This window comes from Canis aureus, chromosome 34 (genome assembly GCF_053574225.1).
Source record: "Canis aureus isolate CA01 chromosome 34, VMU_Caureus_v.1.0, whole genome shotgun sequence".
Classification (NCBI taxonomy): domain Eukaryota; kingdom Metazoa; phylum Chordata; class Mammalia; order Carnivora; family Canidae; genus Canis; species Canis aureus.
This window is the reverse complement of record NC_135644.1, coordinates 30,665,203-30,680,901: the sequence shown is the minus strand read 5'-3', so window position 1 is coordinate 30,680,901 and position 15,699 is coordinate 30,665,203. Positions and strand designations below refer to the sequence as shown.

The 15,699-nt window shown below is 38.1% G+C and overlaps 2 long non-coding RNA genes across 3 annotated transcripts; both read left to right on the top strand.

Moving 5' to 3' along the window:
* Positions 1–82: 82 nt before the first annotated feature.
* Positions 83–14,051, top strand: LOC144304558 (uncharacterized). Of its 2 annotated transcripts, none has more exons than XR_013371495.1 (3): positions 83–363; positions 631–730; positions 13,609–14,051. It is a non-coding gene; the product is annotated as an uncharacterized LOC144304558 (long non-coding RNA). The 2 variants fall into 2 exon arrangements; XR_013371494.1 differs by having other exon boundaries at positions 13,048–14,051.
* On the top strand, positions 9,619–11,746 carry LOC144304562 (uncharacterized). Its single transcript, XR_013371499.1, has 2 exons — positions 9,619–9,678; positions 11,250–11,746. It is a non-coding gene; the product is annotated as an uncharacterized LOC144304562 (long non-coding RNA).
* Positions 14,052–15,699: the final 1,648 nt, after the last annotated feature.

Here is a 15,699-nt window from a genome sequence, read left to right as displayed (position 1 = left end):
ACCATCGCTAAGGAAACAATTCAGAAGCCTATTTGTTGAGCTTACAGGAATATGTAATAATCACACACACTTAACACATAACCCTAAGAGGGTTATATGCAGTCATTCCAAATATTGCCACTCTGAAATATCCACATTTAATGCAGCAACTGTTCAGCTGAATTTATTTCCTAAATGAGAAATTCTCTTTCATTGGTCTTGAGAGTGTTCAAAAAATTAACTCAAATTAACTATATGGAAGCATGATCTTGAATCAGACTGTGAATTGTTGCATGGCATGAGCTAAATTGGTACCTTAAAACAACCTCAACAGTATATTGCTAAAGAAGCAGCTTATATTGGGGTTGAAGAAAGAAAAATATGGTATGTTTCAGGTTTCTCATTGCTTTTGTGCATTTTCTTTTTCAAGTACTTAATTAGTTTGTTTTTATTTGACTCATCTAAATTGTGATGATAATATATATACTCTAAGAATAAATGTGTTCCCTGATTGTTCAGTAAAGCATCTAAATTGCAGGTAAGATGTGCCACAGTATTAACAAGAGGACATTACCAAAACACTGTGTCCAGAACTAATATGAGCCCCCGATGAGTGGCAGAAAAAATCAAATGAACTGCATTTCTTTGTAGGACAGAGGATATTAAGACTCACCGGGAAGGAGATACAGAATGTGTTGTTACGGGCTATAGTATTTGAAGTTGGTATAGTGGATTAAAAGAGTGAATGTGGGTGAGTATAAAAAATAAGACATGGTCATGGGGAGGGAAGTTTTGAATTCTTACCAGGAGAACCTTGGAGAGTAGATTAGGAAAGAATTTAGATAGAAGACACCTTTTTTCTTCTTTTTTTTAATAAATTAATTTTTTTATTGGTGTTCAATTTACCAACATACAGAATAACATCCAGTGCTCATGCCGTCAAGTGCCCCCCTCAGTGCCCGTCACCCAGTCACCTCCACCCCCTGCCCTCCTCCCCTTCCACCACCCCTCGTTTGTTTCCCAGAGTTAGGGGTCTTTATGTTCTGTCTCATTTTCTGATATTTCCCACACATTTCTTCTCCCTTCCCTTATATTCCCTTTCACTATTATTTATATTCCCCAAATGAATGAGAACATACACTGTTTGTCCTTCTCCGACTGACTTACTTCACTCAGCATAATACCCTCCAGTTCCATCCACGTTGAAGCAAATGGTGGGTAGTTGTCGTTCCTAATGGCTGAGGAATATCCCATTGTATACATAGACCACAGCTTCTTTATCCATCATCTTTCGATGGACACCGAGGCTCCTTCCACAGTTTGGCTATTGGGACATTGCTGCTAGAAACATCGGGGTGCAGGTGTCCCGGCGTTTCATTGCATCTGAATCTTTGGGGTAAATCCCCAGCAGTGCAATGGCTGGGTCATAGGGCAGGTCTATTTTTAACTCTTTGAGGAACCTCCACACAGTGTTCCAGGGTGGCTGCACCAGTTCCCATTCCCACCAACAGTGCAGGAGGGTTCCCCTTTCTCCGCATCCTCTCCAACATTTGTTGTTTCTTGCCTTGTTAATTTTCTCCATTCTCACTGGTGAAGACACCCTTTTTCTGTTTCCTCATTTGTAAATTACCAGGCACATTTTTGTAGAAAAGATATTTCAACTTTTGTGGTGGTGATGTGGTCCTTATTCACATTCTTATTCCTCCTCCTCCCCTCCCCACTCCAAAATAGCCAATAGCATTGATTCTCTGTTTAGGAGATCATTGTTACTGGGGAACTGATTGTGTCATTGAACAAGGAGGTAATAATTACTGTGACCACATGAAATCTGAAGACAATCTATTTCTCTGCAAAACGACATTCTTGTAGGCTCTTTCTGGGTAATATTTGAAAGCACATAGCATTTTAAAAACTACAGTTATTCTTTGAAGCAAGGATTCTTAATCTGGCAGGTAATGTAAATGAGTGAGACAGGCTGGGTGAGGATAATGGGGCTGTAGATGGCAGGAAATTGGAGAGGGTGTCCCTATTCAAAGGGGACACCACTCCAGTAGATTGCTGCCATGAAGGAATTAAATTCTAGTCTTGCTAGATCTTCCAGTTTTTAAAGGCAAAACAAGAATCTGGAACTTTACGTAAAAATCGCTTGGTTTTTAAAAGAAAATTCTCCAAAAAATGTAAAACATAATATAATATCTCATCCAAAGGACACATTTCTGCACCCAGACTAGCTAGCTGACAGGCTGCTAGCTTGCAACCTCTGCTTTGAAGGCATATTTGTTTCAGATTTTTAAATATACTGGAAAGAGATCAAGGTCTCTTTATCTTCAATTCAAAAAGTAGTTATTAAGTGTAAAATTTAGGCATGATGATGTCCTGTCTTAAAGTTCTCCAGGTATTGTGAAGTTCACAAAAAAAATGGACCACAGGCTTTGAAGAATTTCTGAGGAGAAGTGAGCCATACATATCAAACTAAAAACATAAAATCGATACGCTGAGTGAAGTAGGTCAATCGGAGGACAATCACCGTATGGTTTCACTCATACGTGGAATATAATAAATAGTGAAAGGGATTATAGGGGAAAGGAAAGACAATGAGTGGGAAATATCAGGGAGGGAGACAGAACATGAGAGACTCCTAACTCTGGGAAACAAACAAGGGGTGGTGGAAGGGGAGGTGGGCGGGGGGTTGGGGTGACTGGGTGACGGGCACTGGTGGGGGCACTTGACAGGATGAGCACGGGGTGTTATGCTATATGTTGGCAAATCCAACTCCAATAAAAACTATACAAAAAATAAATAAAATACATAAAATTGATCACCAGTGCTCATGTTACCTACTTCACTAAGTATTTTTAAAAATTTTTCAGTAGTAAATTAATCTGTTTAAAATATACTCTTAAAAAATCTGCTCTTAATGTTTATCTTATATCCTATCATATGAAAGCAAATGGCTACTTCTATATGATGATAAAGTTTCCTGATTCTGGGAATTTTACTTTCTGAGGAATCAAGGTCAAAATACCATCCTATCTTCAAAGGAGCTTCACCTGATTATTTTGAAGTTCTTTTTTTTTTTTTTTTTTAATTTATTTGAGATTGGGAGGGAGGGAGAGAGAATCTCTAAGCTGGCCCCTTGCTGAGTGCAGGTCCTGTGCAGACACACAGAGGTCTAAATAGACACACAGAATCCTAGGACCCCGGGGATCATGACAGGAGCTGAAACCAAGAGTCAGATGTGTAGCCAACTGTACCACCCAGAAACTCCTGATTATTTCAAAGTTCTAAATTCAGTATTCAGGGTTCCACATGTGCTAGATTTTTAGGAGATTTGAATAACTTCTAAGCATGAAGGGGAATTTCCTGCTGAATTGACATGACAGCAAAACAGTGAACTGTTCCCTTAGTAAGCAGACGAAAATTCATCTTCAACCTGTTGACTTGAAAATGAAACTCTGGGAAACAAACAAGGGGTGGTGGAAGGGGCCACCCTTAGTGGGTGGGCTATGGCAGTTGGGTAGTCTATTGGTAAGTCTTTCTTTTTTTCTTTTTAGAAGTCTTTCTTTTTATAGTTAAGTGGGGAAACAGCATTAAAGGGAATGAGCAATTGTCAGGTGGCACAGAGAGTTGGAAATGTTTGATGAACTGGGGAGGGCAACTCTAATTCTCCTTACCCCAGAATATAAAGTTGGAAGCATATATAGTTGTCCCTCCAGTACTATGTTCTTTCTTTAAAACCCATTTGATAGCACCTTAATAATTAATTGCTAAATATCTAGTATGTGTTTAGTGTTTTACAGGGTCTAGTCAAAGTATGATCTGTAGGAAGAGAGGACATGTATGTAGATAGCCAAAATGAGCTTTAGAAGAAGCATAAGACAAAGCAATGAAGAAAAATAAAAGGTGAAAGCAAGTTGGTAAAGCGCTAATGTGTTTCTCGGGATTTGGTGAGCTGTAGTCATGAGATGTGAGTGGAAGCTGGAATGTGCAAAGGTGGCTTTGCGGTGGATATGGAATTTGATGGGCTTGGAAGAATAGAAAGGGGAGAACATTTCAGGTGGACAAAGTACCCAAGGAGAAGTAGGAAAGGGGATGCTTATCCCATTTGCTGAAGCCTCCACTTTCAGTTTGGAAACTATTAGATTCATTGATGCTAACAAGGCTCAGGGGCCAGGTCAATATTCCTTCCCCACATATATTTAATAATTGCACTTCTCCTTGGACATGGCACTTCCTCTCCCCAAGTATCAGTGGCCAGGTCTCTAGGGACATATGTTTAGATTCAGGCCCCCTAACAGCTATGTACTTTGCCTATCCCCTAAAATTCTGCCTTCCATCCCTACCCAAGCCTGGAATGCTTTAGATAAGATAATAATAGTAGTAATCATGCCAAGAAACCAGCTCAGGTTTACAGTGTTGAGCAAACTTTTAAAAATACACTCCTGTCTTTCTCTCCCAAAACATTTCATTGTCAACAATCCAGTCTCAGAAATGATTATTTGGACAGGAAAAAAGAAAAATGATTGTATTGATCCTTACTTCATAGCATTTGGCTCTGGGTCTATATTCCAGAGACTAAAGGTAAAGATGTGTATTGAGAAGATAAGACATGAAAGGTAATCCTTAAAAGGGAACCACTTTTTTTTTTTTTTTTGACATGATGAGAGGACAGAATGTGACTCTATAAAAGATCTCCTTTAGTTATTTTTGTTTCTGAGCAGATTTAAATAATATCCAATATTATGTTTATCCCATGATGATCAACTTTTTTTATTGAAGTTCAATTTGCCAACATATGATATAACACCCAGTGCTCATCCCGTCAAGTGCCCCCCTCAGTGCCCGTCACCCATTCACCCCAACCCCCGCCCACCCCTCCTTCCACTACCCCTTGTTCATTTCCCAGAGTCAGGAGTCTCTCATGGTTTGTCTCCCTCTCCAATTTTTCCTACTCAGTTCCCCTCCTTTCCCCTATAATCCCTTTCACTATTTCTAATATTCCACGTGAATATGAGTGAAACCATATGATGTTTGTCCTTCTCCGATCAACTTACTTCACTCAGCATGATACCCTCCAGTTCCATCCACGTTGAAGCAAATGGTGGGTATTTGTCCTTTCTAATGACATGATAACTTAAATAGACAGGAGTTCGCAGCAAGCACAATACACACAAACACGCACAAACATGTACGCACACATAACTAGGTTACGCGTTAGGTGCCTAGTCAATTTGCTACCAATGGGTACTTTCATTTAAGATGTACCTCCATTCCTTGCTCAGTGTCCTGGCAGCTATTATTGGATTTCTGTCTGCTGCTTTGTTTTTATTTCATTTGACTAACTTTGTTATAAAGGGGTTTTATTTTCACTGCTTAAGGTATCAGTGTATTTTCTTTCTCTTTAGAAGAGTAGACATCAAGTATTAGTGGTAAATTTATGCATTATTAGCAACCCAGTGAATTTATTTTCAGCCTCTGAGATGTTCAGAGCTGTTTAAGATGCAGAAAAATGTTTATTTTTACTTGTGCGAATAAAAAAGTCACTCAGCACAACTTTTAAATAGTAGCTAAAACTTTAAGTTTTATGCCTTCAAGGCTGTAAATTTCAATTATTCCCTTTATCCATATGTACAAAGAGATGAGTTTTTAAAAGCGAAGTGGTGTAACTAAAAGCACCTGCCATAACAACAACAACAACAGCAAAAAACAACTCTGCTCCATATTCTTGTTTGAATGTGGTCTAAAGACAGTCATGCCTGAATCAGTAAAGAAAAAGAAGGCTATAAGGAGTATTCAAAAAGAGTCACATACCCTGTAGGCAAGTTTCTCCTGAGCCATAGTCATGTCAGCTCTAAAACAGAAAGCTCTAGCCTCACAGGACTGAGGGGATGACTTGTAGGGAAGCATTTAGTTTAAGGTCTAGCATTGGGCTCATTATCAGGGTTTTGAGTATATGGAAAATTCCTGATCCATGGAAAATCTTCATTAGAATTTCCAGGGTCCTACCAAGGAAATATTAACCATGAATTAACCCGAGCATAGATTAATTAAATTATAGAGTTTGAAGGGGCTTTTAATCTAACCCCCTTATCATATACTAAAGGAACAAGGATCTCTCAAGTTTTGTTGACCTGCTGAAGTCATTTAGTGGTTTATTTGGAAAGCCAGGAGTAGAATTCTCACCTCCTAACTCAACTCCCAGTTCAGGTAGGTTTTCTTTGATACAGCTAAGCCTTAGAAACCTCAGAGCACGGGCTATGGCAATGTAGCTTTGTTTGCTTTGATGTCCTGATACTTTTTTTGATCCATGTTGTACACTAGGGATTTTGTCATTATCGTTATTTTCTTTTTATGTTACTGTTGTTTGCTTTTGAACAATGAAGGTGGTGCCCGGGGCTTACTTGGAGAGTAAAAGTAGCCCTTCACACAGGGCTCCCAGGAATTTCCTCGGAGACCACAGTGAAAAAACCTGACCTTAAGAAAGTTTGTTAGATACGCGTGTTAAGCCCTTGGTAACATGGTGCACTCCAGAGTTCATCATATGCTCCGAGGGATACTGGCTCACTTGGCTCCTATACGCCTGTACTTGGTACTTGGCTAATACCAGTGTAATCGTCTCCATATAAAGTACCCATCAAGCTGTGTTCTCTGTTACTAATTTGTACAGTGTTTATGTGCAGTACAGCCAATTTGGGAGCTATGGTTCTTTGTCGATATTTGAGTTACACATTGGATGCATAAGTTTTAAATTGGAATACTCTTATTTGTGATAGTTTGTTCAAGTCTGTCTTGCTCTGACCAGGAGAAACTTTACATGGGAAGTAGCACAGGATGGTTAAGGAGATAAAGTGGGGGAATGTGCTGCCCAAGCCAGAAGCTGAAAAGAAGGACAGGTTCACATAGGCAGACCCTAAACCAGCACTCACATCCCCTGACCCCAAACTGGGAATTAAGCTCCCAGAGCCAATCACATAGCTCACCAGTTACACTGGACCCCTATTACAACACATTATATTCTTTGATGCCATCAGGATGAACTAAAAATTAACATTAGGAGGTCTTAAAGGATGAAAGAAGGCCCTGAAATCCATTTTCCTTGCCTTGGTGATGGTGGAAGGGTTCTGAACCAACTTGTAAAAATAGAACTTTCTTCATGGCAGCACCTGGTGGAGGGTATATTCGAGAGAGCTCTAGACCGGGAACAAAATATTGGGGCTTGTTTATTCTTAAATTTCTTAAATTCAGTTTCTGAGACTTGGTTCCTGAATCCTTAAAGTAAAATAAATTTTACTTCACAAGTTTATTATATAACAGTGCTTATAAAAACACTTTGGATATTTACCCAAAGAATATGAAAATGCTAAATCTAATAGATGAATGGATAAAGAAGATACACACACACAATGGAACATTACTCAGCCATGAAAAATAAAATCTTGGATTTACAACAACAGGGCTGGATCTAGAGGATATAATGCTAAGTGAAATAAGTCAGAGAAAGACAAATTCCATATGATTTCACTCATGTGAAATTTAAGAAACAAAACAAATGAACAAAGAAAAAAAGAGACAAACCAGAAAACAGACTCTTAACTATAGTGAACAACTAATGGATACCAGAGGGGAGATTAATGGCAAGTAAGTGAAACAGGTGATGGGGATTAAGGAGGGCATTTGTTGTAATGAGCACTGTGTGATATATAGAGTTCTCAAACCAATGAACTGTACATCTGGAACTAATATAACACAGTGTGTTAACTATACTGGAATTAAAATTTAGAATTTTTTTTTAAAATAAAGAACTTCCATATACCCTTCACTCATATTCCCCACTTGTTAAAATTTTATTGTATCTCTACTACAGAGAGTGAAGTAGCAGTTACCAGGGTTTGGGAGTTGATGAAATAGGGAGATGTTGGTCAAAGGATACAAACTTCCAGTTATAAGATTAATAAGTTCTAGGAAACTATTGTACAACATCGTGATTATAGTTAATAATTTTGTATTATATACTTAAAAGTATATAGGTATATATCACTTATAGGGCCAATTGCCCTCATTGTGCTAACATTCTAGCAAAGGGTTGAAGGTAGGAGAAGATGAGAAACATAATAAGAAGAACATTATACATCAGATACTGAAAAGTTTTATAGAAAAAAGTATTAGAGAAAAATGTTAGTATAGATACAAATTGTATGATAGGAAAAAAAGTGGAACAGAACAAGGAGAATAAAGAGAGTGAGGATTGGGAGAAAATTTTAAATAGGGTGATGAGAGGGGGCTTTTTTATGAAGCAGGTGACATTTGAGCAAAGAACTCAAGTTGATGAGGGCTTTTACCATTCTTCTACCTGGTGAAGAGCATTCTAGGCAGAAGGACTAGAGGGTTTATGGAGTGTTGGGTTATAAAAGATCTTCTAGGTGGTTTCAAAGAGGTAGGCCTTTATTTTGAGGGGAATTGGGGGGCTGTTGGAGGGTTTTGTGCACAGGAATGACATGATCTATTTTGCTTTCATAGTATCACTCTGAATGGTATCTTGAGAATTGATCTTTTGGTCATATTGTCTCTAGGGAGACAAGGATCTCAGCAGGAATTGCAGTTAAGAGGTAACTACAGGAATCTGGGAGCAAGATGATGGTAGCTCATCCCATGCTGTAGAGGTGGTTACACTCCTGAGTGTGGAACCTGTGGCAGCTCAGTTGATATACTGTTACTTTGGGGATGATTGCATCTTTATTTAGGGTTCACTTTTTCCTGGGACCAGGTTCAGGCAGCGAGGGTAGGCTTTTAAGGTATATTCTGAGATAAGAGAGATTGCAAGACATTTCTACTGGCAATTCTGTGGGTTTCCCTAATATATCTCTTTGGGTTTGAAACTCAAAAAAAGCTTTGTAATAGGGATCTTGCAATCAAATCCTTTTTTTCCAAACCGCATGATCTCCTTGAAGAAAATAATGAATTTTTAAAATTTATGGTAGAGTGTGACCTCACTCAATGCAATATGACTCCCAGCTGTGAGACATTGCAGAGATTATTTTTTTTTTTTTATGACTAGGGTTTCTGTCTGTGCCTTTTCACTTTCAGATTTTGTTGAGGAAAAGATAGTTATGTTGTTTTCAGTACATCAATAATCGGTATAAAATATAGTTATTTTAAAACTACTTTGAAATGGAAAAATCATAATTTCCAAGCCCTATGTCTTCCAGCAAAATGAGAGAGCTATGATTGTGAATCTACCTTTACCTTTTCAAATATATACATTTTAAAAATACTTAATCATATATTTTCTATATATTTATATTATATAAATTAGATATATGCTATATTTTTACCATGAGATAACTTAAACACTATTATAGTACTTTTTATAAATTTTACAAGTAACCTAATTTGTTAGTATTGTATAAATTTTGTCTTTCAGCTTTTAAAAAGCTGTGAGATTTTTGAAGTGTTTAAATTTATCATCTTCAAACTTTTCACTAAGAAAAAGAAATCAAACAACCAAAAAAGCAAACCAGCCTTTGATATTTTAAGACCTAGGACATAATTTTCCTCCTGTAAAACAGAAGTGTAAGAGGGCATTTATTCTCATCTCAAAGCAGACTAACCTCTTCAATTAAAAATCTTTATAATTTCTTAGGGAAAGATGTTGACAAGGTTTCATCAATTTAGCAAGAGCTATGAAAATAGGCATACCCGGTGAGTTTCCAAGAGTAAATATTCCATGTCCTTCTGAATCCCAATTTCTCTGCCCTCTTTCTCCTCAATTAAATCACCTTCTTGAGGTCTTCAAGCAAGCCTCTGCCAGGTAATCATGACGTTCAGAGCTGCATCTTCCCTACAGTTGGTATATACACATATGCCAAAGTCTCTCCAACTTCTCACTAGACATTTAATCTTAATTTACTTTTAGTCCCAATGGCTGACTCCTCAGTGTCTAGTTTATTGTTCTGCTCAGAGAAATAGATACATGGCAAAATAGGTCTCTAGATTCTTTGATTGGTTGCATTTTTTTTCAGTGCTGTTCACCATATGTTCCTGGCTCCTTTCATACCAAACTTGTGTTAGAATTGTAGATCCTTACCTCCTTCGAAGTTAGGTATGGGGGCCATGTGGTGGTTAATTTCATGTGTCCACTTAGTTAGGTCTTGTATTTGGCCAAGTGTTTGGCCAAACACTATTCTAGATGTTTCTGGGAAGATATTTTTCAGATGAAATTACCATTTAAATCAGTAGACTTTGAGTAAAGTAGACTATCCTGCATAATGTGGTGGGACTTGTCCAAACAACTGAAGGTCTTAAGAGAAAAGACTGACTTCCCCGAGAAAGAGGGAATTATGCTAGCAGACTCGAGTTGCAACATCAAGTCTTTCTAGCCTGCCAGCCTACCTTGCAGATTTTGGACTTGCCAGTCTCCACAATGGTGTGAGCCAATTTCTTAAAATAAATCTTTCTCTACACACACATGCACACACCCAGCTGGTTCTGTTTTTTTAAGAACCCTGACTAATGCAGGGCACATGACTTGTTTTAACCAACGAAACACGAACAGAAGCTTTGACTGCCAGTGCATGATTTGCCACATTTGCTTTCATGCCTCAGAAAATGTGAAAATAGAGCGGACCTCTAGCCAAACAATGATGGACATATAATTTGAGCAAGAATTAAACTTTTATTTTTGTAAAATATGAATCAAAGATTGTATGCTACTACAATATAACATATATTTTCCTGACTGGTACAATAGCCTCTAAGTTTACACTTCAAGGTCAGGCTTTTCTTCCCTTTCTAGATTTTACCATTTGCCCTAATACCATTTTTAATACCTTGGCAGTACAAGAATTTAAATTGGGCTCTTACAAATATTCGAACCACTTACCCAATCGTTCAGTTAACTTTGAAGAAAACTTGAACTCAAGAATGTAAAGCTGTTTAATCCAACCTGCACAAATAAATGCTAATCTATCCTCACTTCCTTGGCTCAAAATACCAGTTGACCACTTTACTCATAGAGACTATGAACTTCTCTCTTGGGATATTATCATCATAAAGGGTCTGACACTTGAGAACCTGAAGACGGTACATTGAATGTTCTAATTGCAATGATCAAAAGATAGGCACTGTCATTCAAACAAATGTCTTTTCAACCCTTAGCAAAACTTTAAATAATTCTTTTTTCTATTAATAATGATGTATTAGTTTTTTATTGCTGCATAACAAATTACCACAAACTTAAAGGCTTAGAACAACAGAAATTTCTTATTTCATAGGTTCACTGAGTCAGGCTTCTGGCATGTTTTAGCAGTGTCCTCTGCTCAAGATCTCACAAGTATGAAATGACTGTGTTGGCCTTCTGCATCCTCATCTGGAGGCTCAGCTTGGGAAAGATAGACTTCTGAGCCCCCTTGGTTTCTTGACAGAATTGATTTCCTTGCCGTTATGTGACTGAGGGCCTTGTTGTCTTACTGGCTCTCCAAGGACCACTTTCAGCTCCTGGAAGACAATCTCAGGTCCTTGTTGCAGGACCTCCTTCTTAGGTGTTCTCATACTTCCAATCTTTCTCCAGCCTGCTAGAAGGAGTCTTAAAATTGAAAGTAACCACAAAATGACTATTTCACCACCATTTGCTATATAGCATAATTTAGTCAAGGGACTGACTATCATATCATATTTATAAGCTCCATTCACACTTAAAGGCAGAGGATTATAAAAGGTGTAGACATCAAAGAATGAGTATTTGAGGCATCATTTTAAAATCTGCCTACCACATGGGATCAAAATTGTAGTGAATAAGTAGAGGAAGCTGGGGTAACAGATCAGGTGACAATCCTAGTTGAGCTATTAAGATCCTTTTTACTATATGAATGCACAAGACCTCAATACATAGACCTCCATGGATATCCAGGGATATCTCATTTGGGTATCCTTCCCACTCTGCTGCTCCTTATATCCAGAAACTCTCTTGTTGCCCTTTACTATTTATTCTTTTAATCCTTTCTAGCAGTGCCAGCTCAAGAGTTTCTACACAGAAAGAATGTAGAATTACAATAAGATTGGAGATATGTATTTATGGATGTATAAGGCTTGAAGCTTCATTATGAAAGGTTTTCTTACTTGAAGATTAAAACATTACATGCACAATCAAAAAGAAGTCAGCTGATGAATATTTCAGGGAATGAGTCAGATAACTGACAAATTCATATGTGTATTTTAGAATGATTTCTTTGGAGCCAGTGAAGAAGACACCTGGGGTATGGGTGTGTAAGAGGTGATGGTGCTGGGTGAAAAGATGACTTCTAAATGTTGCAATTGATAGGTGTTTGGCAAACATTTTCCATAAAAATGAGCAAATATTTTAGGTTTCGTAGTCTAGACAGTGTCTTTGTCACAAAGATTCAGCTCTGCTGTCGAAGTGTGAAAGCAGCATAAATCCCATGTAAACAAATGGGTGTGGCTTTCAGTGCAACTTTATTCACAGAATCAGGCAGCAGGCTGGATCTGAGCCACAGGTAGCCATTTGCTGACCCCTGTAAGAGACTGTAATGGCACTAAGGCACTGGTAGTGGGGCTAGACAGCAGATGAAGGGGATCGACTCAATTATATGTGTTTTTGAGCACCTGGTTCTCTTCTAGACACAAGAAATATGCACGAACAAGGGGGTAGTGGAACGGGAGGCGGGTGGGGGGATGGGGCGACCGGGTGACAGGCACTGAGGGGGGCACTTGACCGGATGAGCACTGGGTGTTATGCTATATGTTGGCAAATCGAACTCCAATAAAAAATATACAAAAAACCCATGTATGAACAAAATAGACAAAATCCCTTCCCAAACAGAGTTTCCATTTTAGGAAAATTAAAAACACAAACATTTTTACCATGAAGTTTGCCTGTTAGCAAGGAAAGAGAAACATCAGTTGGGGAGAGGGACAGTAGTAAATAGCTAATTCAATTCACAAAATGAATTGTGGCTGGTCAGGGATTGTGCAAAAACACAGTATTGATTAGAGAAAGCTTCCGCAGTTATATATGCATTATTTTTTTTTTTTTTGTCTACCAACATGTTACAGTGTGTTTTCCACTTGATGTAAAATCTATACAATAATCAGCATTCATTAGAAAATACTTCCACGTGAATGGTCTAGAGCTTCAGTCAGAGAATGAATTTTGCACAAAGATGAATAAAATAACTGTATACTGAATTGTATAAGAACCACTCAGCAAAGAATAATACAACAGATGCCCCTATCTGGCGATACTGAACATGCAGTCATTCCTCTGGGTCAAGTGGCAATTTGGCAATTCTCACTGGTACTATTGTTTGGAAGCCCAACCTCAAGGTCAGCACCTAAATTCCTACTCTCCCAATGAGCACTGAGATTCATTAAGAATGATTTATAGGCATGGATTCTCAGAAATAGTTGAAAATGAAAACGTTAAGAAAATACTGGAATTTCTGCCAGACAAGGAGAGGACAGGGAAACATGAGATTTTGAAGGACTAATATGAATATATCATTGGTATTATAAGCCAAGGAAACGTGGGACCTACTAATTATGCTTACAGGACAGAGTGGTAGTGTGTGATACTACCCTGCAGAGTCTTGACACTTCAACTTTTCCCTAACTCAGATTTTAAAACTATGAGTTGCCCCTGCTGGAGCTAACACTGTTAGACGCAGAGCAGCAAACAGAGATCCACACTGGCCAGTATCCCAGCTCCTCATAGGGTATCAGGTGTGAGGAGGAGAAGACCAACAGGCAACGTAACCAGCGGAATGAGTACTTCTCTCTGATGCCTGAATGGGGGAGCAGGAAGCAGCTAGCTGGAAAATGTTAGAAGCAGCTGTGTGCAGGCATTCGGACACATGTTCCCCTCAACTCCATGAAGAGTATTGGAAGAGGGGAAGTGGACAAGAGCACCAAAGAATCTCCCATGTAATTTGGTGTGACATCTTCAACAGTGGCTTTTGTACACAGAAAATATTATCCAGAAGCTGCTTTTTAAAAGACTGTTACTTATTTCACTAATATTTCAAGTAAATCTAGCCCCTTTTTATCCTTTGAAGTCCAAATTACTAATCTTATCATTTTACTTATTAATGTGGTTATTAGTATAGTAAATTCTAACATCGCTTTTAAGGGAGATTTTACAATTTGGTTAATTAAATTCCCTTAAGGACTTAAACTGCATGTACACATTTAGTATATTTGGTTTTGTCTTTAAGTACTTTGTCTAACAAGCAAACCTTCCCAAGTGCCAAGACACATTTTGCAAATTGCATGAGTTAAATGTAGATGTATCTTAGTAATTGGATTATAACAATTTTAAATCTCTTAAATATTCTAATACTGTTTTCACACCTGGTCAAACACTCTTGTACTTCTCAACCTAAAACTCTAAGTCTAAATCAGGAACTCAATTGCATATTTAAATTGGAAGCATAACATTGATGTTTAGATCCTCTAATATTCTAAATTCTCTTTAAGATGATAAAATTAAAGATTATTCCCAAATATAACACAAAATATTAATATTACTAGTTTTGTTTTCACTTCCATTTCTGTTTTTTTAGTTCTTAAAATATGGTCCCAGAACCAGAAGCATCAGTATCACCTAGGAGCTTGTTGGAAATGTGAATTGTCAGGCACTACCCGAGACCTCCTGAATTTGAAATTGTCTTGAGACTCAGCAACTTGTGTTTTAATAAGAGCTGTCGGTCATTCTGATGCATGCTGAAGTCTGATAACTACAGCTATATTTAATTTTAAAGCCCATTGAGGGTAAGGTGTTCACCATAAAAATTAAACTATTCCAAGAAAAATGTGCTACACTTATAGACTAGTTGGTGGTCTTCAAACATAGTGATTGCATAGCCCACATCTGCTGAACTCAAATCACACATTAGTTATTTATCAAATCTGATGTAAGTTTGTAATTCCCATCTAGTTTCACCACTTGATCAGATTTAAATCCTTTACTGCTTGATCTTGGTCTGGACTTTTGTCATGCATTTTTTTTTTTCACCTGTAGGGCTACAATTCTTATAGATGTTTAATGATGTCTACTTTGATTCTTAAGTGACATCCACTTTGATTCTGTCTGTCGCAAAAGTTTTTGTGTCTCTTGGGACTTAGGATCAAAATTATCTTAGTAATGGGAAGATTCAAGAGTAAGGCTTGTGAGTTGCTTTTATCTAAAAATTTCTGAAGCGGAACCATGCAAAGATATTTCAAACCACAAGAATGGAAAGAACAGTGGAGCCAGTGCTATAGCATCCAAAGACATTATTTATAGTAAAAAGATCATGGGAATGGTAGCCCCTAGAGTTATGTGACAAAGCAGCCTTGTGTCTGAGCAGGAGTGCACAGAGGACCCAAATTTCCATTGGCTCCTAGTAAGTACCCAGTGCACTGACAGGGAACCCACAGGCTTGCCAGGAAAAGGGTCACTAGGATAGGTGACCATGTTACAAGACACAGAGGGCTGTACCATGCGCTGTGGAGTTAGGAAGACAATGTAGCTCATCTCAGAAGAAATTCCAGGCCAGGGAGCTGATTTCAAGTTACCATTAGGGAGAGCTAGCAGAATAGGTTGGGGTAAGAGGGGGAGGGGCATGCACTGAAGACACCTGTGCAGAATTGTTCACAAGATGAGTTACATGGGGAGTAAATGGCCAGCATGTGAGCAAGCTAGAACAACATCAAGAAGCAAAAATAAAC